We start from the raw sequence: 19,838 nt of genomic DNA on the forward strand, positions 1-19,838 counted from the left end.
TGCGCTGGTCTCCTTGATCCACCGTCAGCATCGGAAGGGAATAAGCGTCGAAGGTGTTTGGAGGGGGAGGGGGGATGAGTGTACATCTGCATGTGTATATATATGTCTGTGTGCGTGTGTGTGTGTGTGTGTCCAGAGTTCAGCTGAGACAGCGTCCTTCGCCCTGCCAGGCTAAGTAAACAGTCTTCCAGCCAACCTTGCATAGAATGGGAAGAACAGTCTAAACACAGTCGTTATCAGGGTGTTGTTGTTCAGCTCCAGCCTTGAGACCGCAGCTGGCGCCGAAGGGGTCTCCGCATGAAGTGATGTCGGTTTCTACTTTAGTGCAAACAACTCATATGAATTTCAAAGCTGTTCTAACAGTCCAACACTGGTCTCTCAATCTCCCGTTGGAGAGCCGTGAGCTTTCTATGATGTTCTCAAACTTACGCTCCGTGGTGTTGTCATTTTTTGTGGTCAAAGAGCAGGTTCTGAGAACTCACGACCGCAGTGCGCTCCCCAAGATGTGATCAATTTGCGCTCAGAGGTGTTATTCCAAGCGAGCCCCTCCAAGATGTAATCAGTTTGCACTCAGAGGTCTCATTCTGAGTATTCACGGCAGCTGTGTGGTTCTCCAAGATCTTATCCGTGCTGCACTCAATGAGCCCATTTTGAGAAACTCACGCCTCGTCCCCTCGTTTCAATCCCAGCGGGCAGCCTTGTGGGGGTTTGAACAGCCGGTTCCGCTTCCTTAATTCTTCGATAAGTCAGGGCCAAGCCAGCTCCGATCAGCAAGAACCCTGTTATCATGGCTCCGAATAGGTAGATATCTTCAGCACTCAGGCTCACCCGAGCCCAGACTTCTCGTTGAGAAGGGGTGTCAATTGCATTCAGGGACCAGTTGATCAAATCCATAATTCCTCTTTTAGGTTTTAGAGAACAGACTGTGAGAGAGTGTTCCAGGGAAAAGTAATACAAAAAACACGAGACTAGACAAGGACATAAGAGGCTAAGCAGGGAAGCTAAGGGAGAGGGAGAGGAGGAGGAAAAAAAGTGCGACCGCCTTCGCCGAGCGCAAGAGAAGAGATTATTATTATTATTAATAATAATAACTAGTAGTAGTTACAGCAGTATCAGAATATAATATCTTTCACTAGCAGGGACCACATCCTTGGTAACGATGGGCGATGAGGGATGAGGAAGTTTGAATAGTGCTGTGGTTTGGGAGAAGGCCTTGAAGGGGACTGGCGATGGCTCTCGGTTTATCTACACTATATTGTTTTCATTGTTGTAAATAATTAATATCGGCATTTAAAATTGTTGTGATGCCACATAGACTTCCAAATACGGACTTTACTGCTCTGATTGAGTTTTTATATTATAAATTTTTGTTGGGAATGATGTGTTAAATAAAAGTATATAAATATAAGTTAACAGGCTGTTTGTTGCTGCTGTTCTCTCAATGACTCCTGATTTCTATTTTTAATAAACACATTTCAGTGCAGGATTTAGAACAGAGTATATCGGTTAGGTGCAGGCTGTGTGCAGACAGGAAAAGGACCCAAAGTGCAGACTCCGGAGACAAAAAGGTGAACTCAAAACAGCTTTAATGCTGAACTCAAAAGGGGTAACAAAACATACCTGGGAAAATCAAAATAAACTTAAACCAGAGAACTGACAGAACACACAGCTAGGTAAACGGTAGAACGCGACAGAGAGCACAGGAAAACACAGGGCTTAAATACGCAGAGGGAGTAATCAGGGAATGGGCAACAGGAGGGAAACACAGCTGGGGCAAATCAGGACTAACGAGACAAAGAAGCGTAAACTGAACACACTGAGAAAAGACAGAGACCTTCAAAGTAAAACAGGAAACACAACACAGACTGAACTTACAGACACAGACTGACTGGACACGGGATATAGCAACTAAGGATACACAGAGACGCCGAACTAGACAAGGGGATACAGCTGACAGGGGAGACAGAGCAACTAGAGACGACACAGAGACAAAAACCATAAGACAGAACTCAAAGAAACCAAAGACTAGAAATTATAAATAATATAACAAACTCAAAAACCCTGGGTCAACGACCCAGGCCTAACAGTACCCCCTTAAGGGCTGGCTTCCAGACAGCCCAAACCAGAATCACCAAAACGAAAAACAACCCAACCAGGGCGGGCGGTGGGGAAACAGGACGGAGGGCTCGAAATAAACCAAACAAGGAGCCAGAAACAAAAAAAAAAAAAAAAAAAAAAAGCGCAAACAACGGAGCCCAGAAAGCAACATAACAAAACACACAGGCGGCCAGGAAAAACAATTCACACAAAGTTCAGGAGGCCGGCCGGGCGGGAGGCACCGGCGGCGACGGAGCAGGTCAGGAGGCCGGCCGGGCGGGAGGCACCGGCGGCGACGGAGCAGGTCAGGAGGCCGGCCGGGCGGGAGGCACCGGCGGCGACGGAGCAGGTCAGGAGGCCGGCCGGGCGGGAGGCACCGGCGGCGACGGAGCAGGTCAGGAGGCCGTCCACGACGGCGAGGACGCCCAATCATCGGCCCGGAAAGTGGCCGGACAGGACGTGCAGGACGGACAGGCCGGACAGGACGTGCAGGACGGACAGGACGGACAGGCCGGACAGGCCGGACAGGCGGAGCTGAAGCCGAAGCCGGATCAGGCGACGGCGAGGCAGAAGCCAGAGCTGGACCAGGCGACGGCGAAGCAGAAGCCAGAGCCGGACCAGGCGACGACGAAGCAGAAGCCAGAGCCGGACCAGGCGACGACGAAGCAGAAGCCAGAGCCGGACCAGGCGACGCCGAAGCAGAAGTCGGAGCCGGACCAGGCGACGCCGAAGCCGGAGCTGAAGCTGGACCAGACGAGGCAGGCGAAGCAGAGGGTGGCACTGCAGGCGACGGCGCGGGAGCCGCAGGTGGTGGCTCTGCAGGCGATGGCGTGGGAGCCGCAGGTGGTGGTGACGAAGGCTGGACGGGCCCCTCGGACCCTCCAGCGGAGGCAGGTTGCTGTGGCTGGACGGGCCCCTCGGACCCTCCAGCGGAGGCAAACACAGACTGGTGCGGTTCTCCAGAACCCCCAGCGGGAACAGAAGGCTGGACGGGCCCCTCGGACCCTCCAGCGGAGGCAGAAGGCTGGTGCGGTTCTCCAGAACCCCCAGCGGGAACAGACGGCCGGAGCGGTTCCTCGGCCCCTCCAGCGGAGACAGAAGGCCGGACGGGCCCCTCGGACCCTCCAGCGGAGACAGAAGGCCGGACGGGCCCCTCGGACCCTCCAGCGGAGACAGGTGGCTGTGGCCGGACGGGCCCCTCGGACCCTCCAGCGGAGGCAGGTGGTAACTGAGCAGGCGACTGAGCTGAGAGGTGAGCTAATGTTTGAGCTATGGATAGAAGTTTAAGTTCTATTGACTGTTGTAACGATGGTAGTAATGGTGGGTGAGGTGGTGGATTAGCAGGTAGCTGAGCTAAGTCTCCTGAGCCTCCAGAACATGAGAAAAACGGCTGGACGGGCTCACCAGAGCCTCCAGCAAGGTCAGGAATGGGTGCACGAGCCTGCTGGGCACTAGCCGCTCCCATCCGAGGAGTAGGTACGGGTGCAGAGGTAGGCTGTGTCCTGGCAAGCCTCACCCTGGAAACCGGAACAGGCGACAGCTGGGCAGCTGCTGTCCCCACCCAAGGAACAGGTACGGGTGCAGGGACTAGCAGAGCCTCAGCTGGCCTGGAAACTGGAGCAGGGATCAACTGGGCCCTGGCCCCCCTCACCCGAGGAACTGATACAGGTGCAGGGGATGGCTGGACCGCAGCTGCCTTGGGAGCAGGAGCACAGGAAGGCAGAGGAGCAGGCCCAGCAGAGACAGAGTGGCGACGGTGTGAGTGTCGCTTTCTCCGAGAAGTGAGAGGTGGCAAACTGGGCTGCGAATCCTCCAAAGGACCAGGCTGCGATGAGGAAGCAGAGAGTTTGTGAAGTTCAGAACGTGGCAGACCCATAAACAAAGCGAAGGACTGCAGCGGAGTGAGTCTAACGTCCGGCGTCATGTAATCCTTCTTCCTCCGCTGCGTAACCCTCTTGTCGGACTGGAAAACCTGGGGTGGAGACGAAGGTGTAGTGATTGGAGATAATGAGCATGTGCTCAATCTGATAGACCGAGGCATAGGTGCCGGCTCAGCCGTAGTCATGGCAGTTTGGAGGCTGCGGGGCCCTCCCCAAGCCAAACGTGACCCATAGAAGGGTGACTCGAGCTCCCGGGCATGCTTAGCTTCCTGCCTCACCCTCTCTTTGAGGAAGGCAGAAACTGCAGGTCTCCGACACCACACAGAGTCTGCTGGGTCCATGTTCTGGTCGCGTTCTTCTGTTAGGTGCAGGCTGTGTGCAGACAGGAAAAGGACCCAAAGTGCAGACTCCGGAGACAAAAAGGTGAACTCAAAACAGCTTTAATGCTGAACTCAAAAGGGGTAACAAAACATACCTGGGAAAATCAAAATAAACTTAAACCAGAGAACTGACAGAACACACAGCTAGGTAAACGGTAGAACGCGACAGAGAGCACAGGAAAACACAGGGCTTAAATACGCAGAGGGAGTAATCAGGGAATGGGCAACAGGAGGGAAACACAGCTGGGGCAAATCAGGACTAACGAGACAAAGAAGCGTAAACTGAACACACTGAGAAAAGACAGAGACCTTCAAAGTAAAACAGGAAACACAACACAGACTGAACTTACAGACACAGACTGACTGGACACGGGATATAGCAACTAAGGATACACAGAGACGCCGAACTAGACAAGGGATACAGCTGACAGGGGAGACAGAGCAACTAGAGACGACAGAGACAAAAACCATAAGACAGAACTCAAAGAAACCAAAGACTAGAAATTATAAATAATATAACAAACTCAAAAACCCTGGGTCAACGACCCAGGCCTCCTAACAATATCATAACCCAGTTTATATATTAAACTGGGTTATGCAACATTAAAGTGACACACACATTAATGAATAAGAATTATGATTCATTAACATTGTGGCCTTTAAGATTCTGCATATGGATCAACTATCACAGTTTTGGACCAGAGAGCAAATTCAGATGACTGACCTGAAGTTTAAAATGCTTTTTTACACAGTGAACATCATCAGTAATCCAAGCTGTGAGGTTTTAAACTGCTTATTAAAAGAGTCCACACAGTGAGCTGACCTTAGCTGCCATGGACGACTGTTAGCGATCTCTGTGTGAGCGCAAGAATTTTAAAATGAAACCTGAAGTCTAGAACATAAATTATCAGAACCGTTATTAAAATGTGTTAATTCTCTGGTCTCAGCACTTTGTGCAGCTTGGAGGCATGAAGGAGATGATTTATCAAAGCCACAGGACATCACAGTCATCTAAGCATGATGACACAAAAAAAAACCATTTATATTTTGGGAAATGTAAGAGATTTATTGACTACAAAACAATGCGCATTTTATATTTCTCATTGTTTTTCTCATACTTTAGTTACTGTGTCGAAGTTTGGGGGAATACATATGAGAATACTATAAAACCTATAAACTTATTACAGAAGAAAGTGATACGAAAGATTCATAACGTTAAATATAGAGAACATACAAATAAATAATTTATAAAATCGAAATTATTAAAATTAGGAGATTTAGTGAAACTACGGACACTATTATAATTGTGTTTAAGGCTAAAAATAATACTTTGCCTTTTAAGTTACAAAGAGTATTTTTAATGTGTTCGGGGGCTGAAGACAGCAGAAGGAAATTTTATTTTAAGCATCAGCTAGCTAGGACTACACAAAGATTAATGAGTCCAACGGTTAGGGGTATACGACTGTGGAACTCTCTTCATTATAATTTGAAGAATTGTATAAATTTATATTGTTTTAAAAAGTGTTACATGTCTAAAACGATAACTCAATATGAAGAATGTGAATGAAATTGGAGTTAATTGAAAAAGGATCCATTATTTTTTTGCCTCATTTTATTTTATTTACTTACCTTTCTCCTTGTTACTATGTAGAGTAGTATATTCTGATTGTAAATTTGTTGTTTGGTTTGTGTTAGGACCGGAGATAAATGTGAGTTTGTTCCTTGATTTTTGGTGCCCACTTGCAATATAAGTTGGATTGTAGATAGAGGGCAGGGTTTAATAAGAATATTTTCTTCTTCCTGCTCCTTTTCACACATGGTTGCAGTGCTTTACCGATAGAAAGTGTGGTTGGTTTGTCTGAAAGAACTAACTGTGGAAACTGTTGTACCAAGTGTGAAATAAATAAATAAATAAATGAAAAAGTGAAATTATAATCAAATGCTGATTTTCAGCTTTTCAGCCCTTTGTCTGGGTGCTAATCTAGCTGTGTGTGTTTGTGATGACAGTAAATAAATGTCAGACTTACAGCTTCTGTTTTATTGCATTAAAGTGATAAGATGACTTCAGCGCTTTGACATGGATGGTAGTGAAAGCAGGAAATGACAAATGTAGCACAGCAGCAGCGTTTAACACGTCTGAGCTGGAAACACAAACTCTGGTATGAACATCATTCATAGAACAGCTTCCAGCTTCTTTTGCTCGGCTACAGTTTGGATGGATTTGGACTGGATGGATGCACAAATAAAAGACAGAAAAGTTCCAATATCAATTTAAATACAATTTAAATAGAAACACTGAGTTCAGAAATAGCCTTCAAATAAACTAAGAGTAGACTGGAAACAGAGAAACATGCTGAACAATTGAAACTGATATTCCAAGTATCAAATCAAACAGTGTGTGAGAGCTAATCTGGGATCGGTGTGTTCAGCTACAACAAGGTTTCATGTCTTCACACTTCAGAATATGAACTTTACTCTGACTCAGTCTGAGCCAGTCTGATGACATATTTGTAAACCAGCACATGAAGGTGTGGCCCTCTCACACTCCTCAGGTGGAGTCCCGCCTCCTTCCAGGAAGCAGCTCACCTGTGTGTCCGTGTTTAGTGTCCAGGTGTGGAGTGGAGCTTGTTGTTGGTGTGTGAAGAAACTGTAAGTTTGCTTTGTTTCCTCCTTTAAAAGTTTGTCTTTAGGAACTTCGGAGGGTTTTTTTTCTCCTCATGAACATGATGTGAGACAGAGGACAGTGCTGCTTGTCTTCTACTTTCTTGGGTTCCCCTCAATAGCCAGTTCCCTTTATGTTCGCAGTCCTTCTGCATCTAATGTCAGCATGTGATTCATCTTCAAACACGAGTTTTTAAACTCTGCAGATTCTGACAGTTTTGCTTTGCTGTGTTAAAATCCCGGGACCAGAAACATGTGAGGCTCAGATCTCATCTGTCTGAAAGCTAAAATCAGATTTGACACCAGTTCACTGAAATAACTGTTTAGATTTTGTTCACACAGACATCAGGATCACACAGATGCAAAATCCGCTGCAGATGTTGATGTGTGTTCTCCATGTCAGAGAACAGAGAGCTGCTGAACATGTTCTCATGTTAGTATCGGTAGGATTCGTGTTAAAAAGCACTGATTCAGGTCACTAACCAGGTTAAGGGGAATGACTGGAGTGTTTCCCAAACATATACATCCTGCTGGGATCTTTGTTCTGTTGTAGTTTCTAATATTTCTGCTCTTAAAATGTTCTGATATAATGAAAAAAAATGTTTCCGTTAACAAAAGAGAAAATCTGTTTGGTTCATTTTTCTTTCTTTCTTTTATAGATAGAGATATAGATCTCTAGGTTGGATTTAGTTCTGTGAACCTCCAGAACAGCAGGTGGAGGAGATGGTGTCTCCATCAGCAGATTCTGTTTGTAGAACCAATGTCAGTGGAGAGGCTGGACTTAAAGGAGCCTTCAAAAGGCTTCCAGACAGGATGAATGAAAGAGTTAAATGAAAGTAGTCCCAGAATAAAAACATTTTTAACATTTGAATGTCACAGCATCTCTGAGTGAAAAATAAGTGAGTGTGTTTCTTTAGCACGTATAAAACCGCCTCACCTGACCAAAGATATCCTGCTTAACTATAACTTAGAGCCAATAAGCAGATTTTTCTGAGGAACAGAATATAACAGGGAGTCCAACAAACTATTTACTCTAGTGAGTAACTACGTACTGTACTGCATTACTTTTAAGAAAAGCATGAAGTTATGTGTAATAGAGTAATAGTTACTTCTCGAGTAACAACCCCAACAGAGCACATCACCATGTGAACTTTACTCTGACTCAGTCTGAGCAGTCAGACAGCATTTTTTGGAGTAACACATAAAGGTGTGACACACACACACAAAGACACACACACACATAATACTGTCCTGTGGCCCAGTTTGTGAAGGGAGAGGATCATACTCTGCTTCTGTATGTCACAGTACATGTTAGTAGGGCTGGGCCATTTCATATCTTTCACAGTAATACCGGTATAATGTTGGGCAATGATAAGAAAATGAAATATGGGGAAAGAATATGGGTAAAAAGTGCATGCGCAGTGCCTTTTTTTTTTATAAGCACATGGCGGCGACGGAGAATGAGAAGAGCTAAAGCGGATCGTTGAATGAAACAGGTGAACCAGAACTGGTTTGTAAAAATGCTGCAACGTCAGTGGTGTGGAACTGGTTTAGTTTTCGTCCGTCAGATACACAACAAAGCACTATTTTTGGTAGAGCATGCTAGCAGGCCGTCGTTATTACCGTGTTTTTTGGAAAATACGGCACATTTAAAATCAATCCTTTGATTTTTCTGGAACTCTACAGTGCCCCTTATAATCCCGTGTGCCTTGTGTATGAATTCTGGTTGTGTTTACTGACCTCGAAACTATTTTATGTGCTACATGGCGCTCGAATGTCAAATGTTTCAGTACGACTTTGCTAAGCTACGAAGCCGCACCGCTTGATGGATTGTCGGAGCATCACAGCTATCGTAGGCAGGAGCCTCGCGGAGTGATACGTACTGTGCTTCAACATAATATTACCGTATTGTGTGTGTATAACCGCTTTTGTGGATATTATACATGGTTATACTGAGGATATGTCGGCCAATTTCCACTAGAAATGCCTTTTTGTTAAACTGTCAGCAAGGAATTTGCATTTGCACTGTTACATTTTTATATAACTTTAATGCACATAAAAAACAGCTGCTTGTTTAAGTGAAAATACATTGATTTTTTTTTTTGCACTAATAACGTTGTGGAGTTGTAAAGTATTTTGTCTGGTGTCAATTATATCATCAGTTATATCGTCAGTTATGTTATTATCGCAAATTTTCAAATGTATATCGTGATAAATATTTTTGGTCATATAGCCCTGCTCTACATGTTAGCGTTCATGGTTCCCTCAGTGTAGCTCCCCAGTGCCAGCAGCACTCATGCAGCCCCAAACAATGACATCCCACCACTACAATTGACTGTAGCCAAGACACACTTGTCTTTGTACTCCTCACATGGTTGCTGCCACACACCCCTGACACCATATGAACCAGATAAGTTTATCTTGGTCTCATCAGACCACAGGACACGGTTCAAGTAAACTGTTTGCAAAGCTTTCTTGTTCATTATCTTTAGACGAGGCTTTATTCTGGGACGACAGCCATGTGATGCAGTGTGCAGCGTATGGTCTGAGCACTGGCAGGCTGACCCTCCAAACCTCCAACCTCTGCAGCAATGCTGGCAGCGCTCACACATCTATTTTTAAAAGACAACCTCTGGATATGACCCTGAGCACATGCACTCAGCTTCTTTGGTTGACCATGGTGAGGTTTGTTCTGAGTGGAACCTGTCCTGTTAAACTACTGTATGGTCTTGGCCACCGTGCTGCAGCTCAGTTTCAGGAAGTTGGCAGCAAACTTCACAATGGTGTTGGAGCCGTGGGTGGCCACACAGTCTGAAGTGTAGAGGGAGTAGAGCAGTGGCGAGAGGACACATCCCTGTGGTGCTCCTGTGTTGATGGTGATGCTGTTAGAGACGCATCTACCCACCCTCACCACCTGAGTTCTGCCAGTGAGGAAGTCCAACACCCACGCACACAGACGGCTGTTGAGTCCCAGATCCCTGAGCTTTGTGAACAGTCTGCTGGGCACTATTGTGTTAAACACTGAACTGTAATCAACAAACAGCATTCTCACATAGTTACCCTGTTTCTTGTCCACGTGGCTGAGGGTGGTGTGCAGAATGTGGGCGATGACGTCCTCTGTGGATTTGTTGGGTCGGTAGGCGAACTGGAGTGGATCTGTGGTGTCTGGGATGGAGGAGGAGATGATGTTCTTAAGCAGCCTCTCGAAAACCTTCATTACTACCGAGGTCAGTGCAACTGACCTGTAATCGTTCAGGGATGAGGGTTTGCTGTTCTTGGACACAGGGATGATGGTGGATCTTTTGAATCATGTGGGGACCACAGACTTTGGCAGGGACTCGTTGAAGATGGAAGTGAACACACACTTAGCTGGTCAGCAAAGCAGCGCAGCAGACTGCCGGTGATGCCGTCTTGCCGCTTTCTTTGTGTTCACTCTCCTCAGTGCCGCTCGGACGTCGTGCTCCGCGATGCTGATCACTGGTCTCTTGCTGATGACGTCACTGTCCTCGATTATCAGGCGGTAGTTAGCATTAGCTGGCTGGCTAACCTCGAAATGGGCGTAGAACTGGTTCAGCTTGTTGGTGAATGCAGAGTCGGCCTTGATCGGTGCAGTGTCCCTGGGTTTGTAGTCTGCTATAGTGCATAGTCCATGCCACATACTCCGTGTGTCACCCGGGTGAAGGCAAGACTCCATGTGCTCCCGGTACCGATGTTTGACATCTCTCACCACGCGCCGCACGCCGTATGAGGGCGCTTTGTAGGCGCTCATATCGCAATTGGCGAGACCCGCTTTGTAGGTGGCAGTCCTGGCGTTCACTGCAGTGGGGATCGATCTGTCCAACAACGGTTTCTGGTTCGGGAATGTTGTGACTCTTGCAGTGGGGATAATCTCCTCCGCTAGCATGTTGATGAAGCATACTGCTTACTCTGAATATGTCCCAGTCTACATTGTTGAGCGCATCCTGTAGCATAGCTTCTGATTGGGCAGACCAACGTTTCACCTTCCTCGTGTTTACTTCTTCCCCCCTTATGTTTTGTTTATACTGGGGAATGAGGAAGATGGCGTTGTGGTCAGACAGCTTTGTAGCCCTGCTTGTATGGCGTGTAGCAGTGGTCCAAAATTCGAAGTTCGGACAAAGCCATACCTGTGTCCGCTTGGGGTGGGATGTAGACCACCCTGGCGATGACCGAGGTGAACTGTCGTACGCGATGCGCCTGCTGTCTTAGTCTATTTCGAACGCCAGAGCGTTTCCCCCTGAGCTTCTTTGTTCTGCCCCTCGGGTGAGCGGCCCGTCCTTTGTTGTTAGCCGTGTAGCGTACTATCTCAGGCGTAGTGATGTGTTGGTCGCGAACTAAAGGGCTCTAAGAGCCGGATCTTTGAAGTGAACGACGCGAGCTGTGGGTTTTTTGTTCTTTCTCTCACCCTCTCTCTCGCACTTTTTTTCTGTTTCACTCTGCAACCGAACCTTGTGCTTTGCGCTGGGAAGAGGTGGGAGGGGCGGTAGTTACACTCAGTAGCACAGGAACAGAGCGGGAGGGAGAGAGAGAGAAAGAGAGCCAGGGACAACAACGTCACAGAAAGGTATAGTAATCATCCACAACTATTTTCAGTTGCAGATAATAAAGGATTCAGAAAGTTTATTCATGCAGGCCCATATGACAGAGAATGTGCATCTTCTTTTTGTTTTCATATTTTAATTTATTATTTAATTGTGTTGTGGTTTGCAGTGTTTTGTGTTGTTTCACTTTAAATTTGTAAAAGGAAAAAGCTGAAAATTTAAATAGTTAAAAGTTAAAATGTAAATAGTTGGTTTTTGTATCATATGATTTATTTATTACATTTTATGTGGAGTGAATAAATAAATGTATATTTACGGTGGCTGCTACAGACAAAGCACGTACAAACTCCAAAACACATACAAACACAACAGAAGTGCTCCAGGATGCTAGGCCCAGCGTTGAGCTTTTGTTATCTAGTGGCTACACAAGCCAGGAAGTACCAACGTCCGGATTTGGTGTGTGGTAGTAACAGGTAAATGAATGAATGATTTTTTTTAAATTATTTGAATATATATGAGTGCTTGTGTATAAATACACAAACAATACACATATGCTTTCAATTGTGTAATTTAAGTGATCTAGGTAGCTCTGTTTTGGAAGTTCAGTTAATGCTAGAAATGTGTTTTGGAATTTGTACGTGCTTTGTCTCTAAGAGTCACCGAATACATTTATATATAAACATATATAAATAAAACCACTTTTTTTTACATAAGTAATTCCTTTTGTGCATAATTTTCTGTTGTTTTTAATAACAAATTAATTAAAGCAACAAAACAACCTGAAGAGCCGGTTCGGAGCCGAAAGATTCGGCTCTTTTTAGTGAGCCGAGCCGAAAGGGCCGGTTCTCTAAAAAAAACCAGAAATCCCATCACTACTCAGGTGGCCAGGATGGGTCGGGTTTAAAAGTGTCCAAGATTACATGTGCAACATTATCACCGATGTTTACAAGTGATCTGCTGTCGTAGACTATAAAACTAGAGGATTTTGGGATGTAAACCAGAGCAAAATATAAGTAAACAACTAAAAAGGTGCATAGTCTGAGCGGAGCTGTCAGGAAGGCGTCTGGATGTGGCCGTGCCATCTTTACATCTTTACAGCACAACGCTTGTTGGATTTGATATTCAGACGATTACTTAGACGAAACATTCCACATTGGCCACATTAATCCTGAACTGACAGAGACAAACAGTGACTTCTTATTTTTCTTATTAACAGTGAGCCAGTGTGTGTCAGTGAATGCATTGTGTGTGCTTCACGGCTCCATCTAGTGGACTGATAGTAGAGCAGCTGATGGCAGCTTCCTCTGCCTCACACTGCTGTCTGACTGCATTCAGCTGACACTGAGATGAAGCAGGAAAGAAGCAGCTGATATTTGGACAGTAGACATGATGGGAAGGGGGATTTCAGTTGATGTGCACATGAATGATTTGTGTTTCCTCTGCAGGTGAAGGTAGAAAGTGTGTGTGAGCTGAATTGAGCAGCATGGATCAGTGTGAGGACAGAGAGGAGGGAGTCCCTCCCTCTAAAAGCACTCTGTGTGGGGAACATGAGAGCCAGACCAAAGCTCAGAGGTGAGATGACCATCTCTAACTGTCCATGACTCTTCTCCATGTCACAGCTCAGCACTCACATCACTGCTCCATCATTATTCACAGGAACCCACCTGGACCTCCACCCAGCTCTGTGTCCTTACAGAGTGACGTGTTGAGAGATGTCATTAGAAGATCTCAACAAAGAGGTGCATCTCACAAAAAGTCAGTAATAAAAAGTTTTAAAATGTCTAAATTTATATCAGCTGTACACTGAATGTTAAGAATTGTATTTATATTTTTGTGTGTGTGTGTGTGTGTCTTTATTGTTATTTTTTTTGTTAGGATCCAGCAGAGTCTCAAATGTGGACCTGAACCCAGCTCTGTGTCCTTACAGAGTGATGGCTCTAAAAAGCACCTCTTCATTCATTTTAAATCCCAGCAGGAGTCTGCTGCAGAGAGGTGAGCTGTTACAGTGTAAATAACTGTTTACCTCTGGGTGGTGCTCTGTTGTTATACTGCCAACACTAGTTTGGAGTTTCCCTTTGCTCATGCTCAGCCTGCAAACCAGTTTCTTTTTGGAATGACGAAGGTATTCTGAGTCTTCATCAGCTTCTGTGGCTGCAAATGAAAAACACGTTTTTCTTCTCTAACAGGATCTACAAGAGACCTGCTGGACCTGAACCTAGACGCAACTGTATGTCTGTCATGCCCATGACCTACAATTGTAGCACTGATTACAGCTTTAGAAGAAACGCAGTCTCTCTAACAGACAGGTGAGCTGTTAGTAAAATGAACTCTTTGATTTAACTGCTTGATGTTATTGGATATAAACTGGAGTGCAAACACGTCATTCCCTCAATCCCATTTAAACTGTCTCTTTAAAACAAACCTTTGGTTTCTAAACAACTAAAAATCCACTTCAGCAAACAGGAAGTGATGCTCGTGCTCTTGTTTTCTTCATCAGTCATGCTGTGCTGGATGTTGGAGGAAGTTAGCTGTAAACTCAGTTAAGCATAGATATCACTTGTACTCAAAACTCAACCTGACCATCAGTAATTACTTCTTAAATTACATTCAGTTTGAACCCTACTTTTTTTTTTAAATAGAAAACAACAGTAAGCTGCTCTCTGTCTTTGATACCAAGAAGACAGTTTTCTACCAGGAAATAAAATCACAAGACAGTTTCTAAAGAAATTAAATATCAGCTGTTTATCAAACCGGTTCACTACAGTCAATCAATCAATCAATCAAGGCTTTATTCGCCACGTGCAGGTTGCCCTGCAGTGAAATAGGACCCCCCCAACCTTACACACACAACACAGACATCACATGGGGATACAGGTCGGAGATCGGTAGCGTTACAGAAAAAAAAAACCACTGAAATGTACACTACAATGAGAAAGTACAAGAGGAAAAAAAGAGACCTCTACTCATGCTGGGATCCTGGGAGGACAGCATGAGAACAGGAAACAAAAAAACTCCTCTGCACAAAAAAGCACATAAATGTCCACAGTACAACATTATGGAACATGTGACAAGCCACAGGGTCGGGTGGGGGGTGAGGAGTAGTCCGAAGCAAACACAGCAGCCATCCTGCCCAGCACTACCATTCCAGCGCGGGCCCAGACCCGCCGTGTTCCCAGGAGGGAACAAGCATTGAAGGCATTTGGAAAGGGAGGGGGGATGAGTGTGTGCATATCAGTGTATATGATTGATGTATATGATCCACCGTCAGCATCGGAGGGGAATAAGTGTCGAAGGCGTTTTGAGGGGGAAGTGGGACAAGTGTATATCTGCATGTGTATATATGTCTGAGTGTGTGTGTGTGTGTGTGTGTGTGTGTGTGTATATGTGTCCAGAGTTAAGCTGAGACAGTGTCCTTCGCCCTGCTAGGCTAAGTAAACAGTCTTCCAGCCAACCCAGGTGGCCTTGCATAGAATGGGAAGAACAGTCTAAACACAGTCGTTATCAAGGTTTTTTTGTTCGGCTCCAGCCTTGCAACCGCAGCTGGCGCCGAAAGGGTCTCCGCATGAAGTGATGGTGGTTTTACTTTAGTGCGAATAGCTCATATGAATTTCAAAGCTGGTCTAACAGTCCAACACTGGTCTCTCAATCTCCCGTTGGAGAGCCGTGAGCTTCTCCATGATGTTATCAAACTTGCGCTCTGTGATGTTGTCATTCTTGTGCTCAAAGAGCAGATTCTGAGAACTTACGACCACAGTGAGCCTCCCCAAGATGTGATCCAATTTGCGCTCAGAGATGTTATTCCGAGCGAGCCCTTCCAAGATGTAATCCAGTCTGCACTCAGAGATCTTATTCTGAGTATTCACAGCAGCCGTGCGGTTCTCCAAGTTCTTATCCGTGCTGCACTCAATGAGCCCATTTTGAGAAACTCACGCCTCTTCCCATCATTTCAATCCCAGCGGGCAGCCTTGTGGGGGTTTGAACAGCCGGTTCCGCTTTCTTAATTCTTCGATAAGTCAGGGCCAAGCCAGCTCCGATTAGCAAGAACCCTGTTATCATGGCTCCGAATAGGTAGATATCTTCAGCACTCAGGCTCACCCGAGCCCAAACTTCTCGTTAAGGGGTGTCAATTGCATTCAGGGACCAGTTGATCAAGTCCATAATTCCTCTTTTAGGTTTTAGAGAACAGACTGTGAGAGAGTGTTCCAGGGAAAAGTAATACAAAAAACACGAGACTAGACAAGGACATAAGAGGTTAAGCAGGGAAGCTAAGGGAGAGTCAATAATGCACAATCATTGGATTTGTCTTTAAACACAAAGGAATCAAAGTTTGTCATGAGAACTGAACATCTTGTCTAAAGATCAAAGATGAGAAACCATCCCCAACAATCTGCTCCCCATTTGTCCACCCTTAAAATCCACTCCACTAAATAAAAATGAAATAATCTTTCATGCTGCTTGTTGGATGTCCGTTCTACTTAATGAACTGTTCAATAGGATTAGTTACCTTTGATGCTTGAACCAATCCAATTATCAGCATCAGAAATTCATTAGTAGTTCCCAATAATACGTTTTGGGTTTTTTTCAATTGCTTGCCCTGAAATAATAAAGTACAAGATTTAATTGAAGACACAAGTCCAACTTCGTAGTATACACATTTATTTACACACAACCCAACTTTTTTTGCTTTAGGCTTTGACACAAGCAGTCACACATGACAGTAAATTTGTGTACTTGATTTATGCCTGTGAAGGTTCACAGTTCTTCAGGTCATCGTAGTCTAAGGAGCTCGGAAAGAAAAGCGTCTGGACTTCCTTAAGTTAAGTCCAGAGACTTTTCTTTCCAAGTTCCATTGACTGAATGCTTGATTTATACTTTCTCCTCCCTATATTTTGCTCTTTGAGGAAGGAACTCTGAGAAATATGTATGCAACATGGTCGGTCAAAAAACCTCTGACTCTTATATGATGACCTCCAATCCAATTGTGTCCAGCACACACATGTTAAGAGGTTTTAAATCAAAAACAACAAAACAAGACTCACTGAGAGGCAAAATCCTTGTTACTTTTGTGATGACACCACCTCATCTTAAAACCTGCTCTTGTTGTTAATGATCCTTTTTATTAGGTTACACAGACAGAAAGGGTGTAACACAGATAGTGGAGCAAGTACTATTTACAAGTTCTTTCTTTCCAAGCTAGTAATGTACAGACCCCTGATAAAAATATTTATCATCTATTTTTTATTAAAACATTTACAGTTAAATAATATTATAAACATAATTTATTGTAATCCATTGAAAACATTTTAATGAATGACAGTTTGAGTTTAGATTCTAATCAAAAAATTAAAATATGCTCACAACAAAAATCAACTGACTTTCTACTGTAAGATAAAATGTACAATATTAGAGAGATAACAACAATCACATGATCCACTATGAGCAGCACTTGGTGACAGTATGAAGGAAAAACTACATTTTAACAGGAGGACATCTCTAACAGAGCCAGGATCAGGGAGGAGAGTAGAGAAAAGCTTCAGTGGCAAATGACTAACAAATGTATTTTTCCCTCTATTTGTCAGAGCCGAAGAGAGTTCCTTGTGGTCTTCCTCTCCTCTTAGAAGGAAGGACTTTTCTGAAACAGAGTCCGGCTATGGATCCATGGGAAGTCTTCTGTCTCTGGGAAGTAATCAGTCAATGGACTCTGTACTGTTCTTTGCTACAGAAACGTGAGTTATAACTAAGTTGTGAATGCGACATTCATGTGTTAAGTGTTAACTGCTCCCAAGTCTAAATTGTACAAAATAAATACATTATACATATAGTTATAATTATAGAAGTTATAGTATATTATTTATAAACATACCTGTCCGCTGGTTAATTACATAATCAGGTGGAGGCTGGGACTTCACAGCATACTCCTAACCTATTATGTGATTGTGTTGTAGCACACCATTGTTTTTCTTGTGACATTACCAATAAGTTTGATGTGTCACATGGCCCTCTTCCTATTGAAAAAACAAAAGTTGTATCCAAGATGGCCGACTTCTAAATGGCCACCATGGTCACCACCCATCTTGAGGAGTTTGCCCCCTCACATATACTAATGTGCCACAAACAGGACTTTAACATCACCAACCATTCCCATGTTATTACGGTGTATCCAGATAAATGGCCCACCCTGTACATTGTTATATTTAGTTCTTTTTTATTTATATATATAAAAAACATTAAGAAGTCACAAGCAAATGGAGAACACACAATGGCACATGTTTATTCATCAAAAGTATTTATTATTAAAATCAACATAACATAATTTTTTCACCCCCTAAAAAAAACACAAAAAAACATGTTCATATCAGCCCGATATCAGACAGAAGCTGTCAACTCAGCTTTGGATGTTTGCTCTCAATTTCGACAGCCCTATTAAAGATTAATATCAGTCTGTACATGCTCCACGTAGTTTTTCTTCAAATTCTTTAATTCTCACTTGCTTTTGCAACTTTGTACTTTTGTGTTACTCGCAGCAACAACTCCACCTCATTGTTAGTCCATTTAAAAAACTCGGTGCTTTTCCTCAACATTTTGCCGCAACGTTACAAAGAGCCGGTAAGTAAATAAAAGGCAAACAGAAAGAGGCAGGTCAAATCGTGTTATATTTCACACATGCACAGTACTGGAACATAAGCGTTTCAGCTGTTTCAGTGTGGACGAACAACTGCTTGGAAACGATTGAGAACGCTAGTGTGGACGTGGAGCGTTTTTAGACAAAAACAGAGTTTTCAAATTCATCCAGATTAGGGTAGACATATCCTTTGTCTTTAAGACATTCCTGCTGTTTAACTAATTGGTGTGTGTTACCTGGTTTCATGGACAGATAGAGTTGGGTGTCATCTGCATAGCAGTGAAAATATATGCTTGTTAACTCCACCTTGATTATCAGCGCTCTGTCCTGGGCCTCCTAATTGTTGACATGGATGGTTCTGCCTCAGGCACCTTTTTCCTCAGCTTTCCGAGGGTTTATGTCCTATTTTGCCTTCAGTGTGGTCTACTGAGAGGTTTTGCTATCATGCTTTTTCTTTAGACGTACCAGTTTTGGGTCACTCATTGACAGTCTTGGTCCAGAAATGTTGTTCCTAATTTGTAATGTACACTTTAGTCTCTGCTTTACTTTTGGTGTTTCTTTAAAACAATAACTTTCCACTGAAGTTGAGACTTCAGCTCATTTGCTTCAGGTACAACTTTTAAGCAGAACACTTTTTATATGGTCAGTATTTGAAAGAATAAATGCAGTGTTCTGACCCAGACTAAGCAGGAAATGACTGACTTTGTTACTGAGATGTCCACTGTCATATTCCAGAATCAGGTTCTAAAATTTGCAAATGGATCTGAGACCTTTCCTTTCTTTATCATGAGCCAGAAAATATGTTTTTAGTAGGTCTACAGTTTGCTTTAACACATTCTAAACCAGCATGTGAAGATACAAAGACTAAGTGCTGCTCTTCAGTATACATCCCGAAACTAGCCAAAGGAAAAAAGATGTTTAGGGAGGGTGGGCTTAAAGGGAAGAAGCTAAAGCTTGTTTCAGTCAGGGGTCATTCCATGTGATCTGTTTTTTCTTTATTTTTTTAACAACCTTTTCTCCACCACTATTTCCAATAGAATATTAAAAAGTATATATTATGTTCCAAAGTTCACTACAATGACAATTTACCAGCTCCTCATTGGTTTCCATTTAGCTACTCTTATAATTATGTTTTTACTAGTGGGTTTTTCTCCTGACTTAAATCTATTTTTTTAGTTAACCATGAATTGTATTCTCCACTAACACTTTTTATAATGTTACTTTTACAGACTGAATCTCTGTAACCTCTCAGAGGAACGCTATGAAGCTCTGTCTTCAGCTCTCAGCTCCCAGTCCTCCTGTCTGAGAGAACTGGACCTGAGTAACTCTGACCTGCAGGATTCAGGAACAAAGTTTCTTTCTGATGGACTGAAGAGTCCACACTGTAAACTGAATATTCTCAGGTCAGATCAAGCTATATGTACATATGTATGTATGCATGTATATCAATTAACAGAATGAAGAAAAAAAACAGGATTAAATATTACTAAATGTAATAACGCCTCATTATACTTAAACAAATGTGTTGGTTTTATTGTTTATCTGTTATTTTTCAGACTGAGTCACTGTAACATCTCAGAGAAAGGCTATGAAGCTCTGTCCTCAGTTCTCAGCTCCCAGTCCTCTAGTCTGAGACAGC

This window comes from Oreochromis aureus, linkage group 3 (genome assembly GCF_013358895.1).
Source record: "Oreochromis aureus strain Israel breed Guangdong linkage group 3, ZZ_aureus, whole genome shotgun sequence".
In the NCBI taxonomy this organism is placed as follows: domain Eukaryota; kingdom Metazoa; phylum Chordata; class Actinopteri; order Cichliformes; family Cichlidae; genus Oreochromis; species Oreochromis aureus.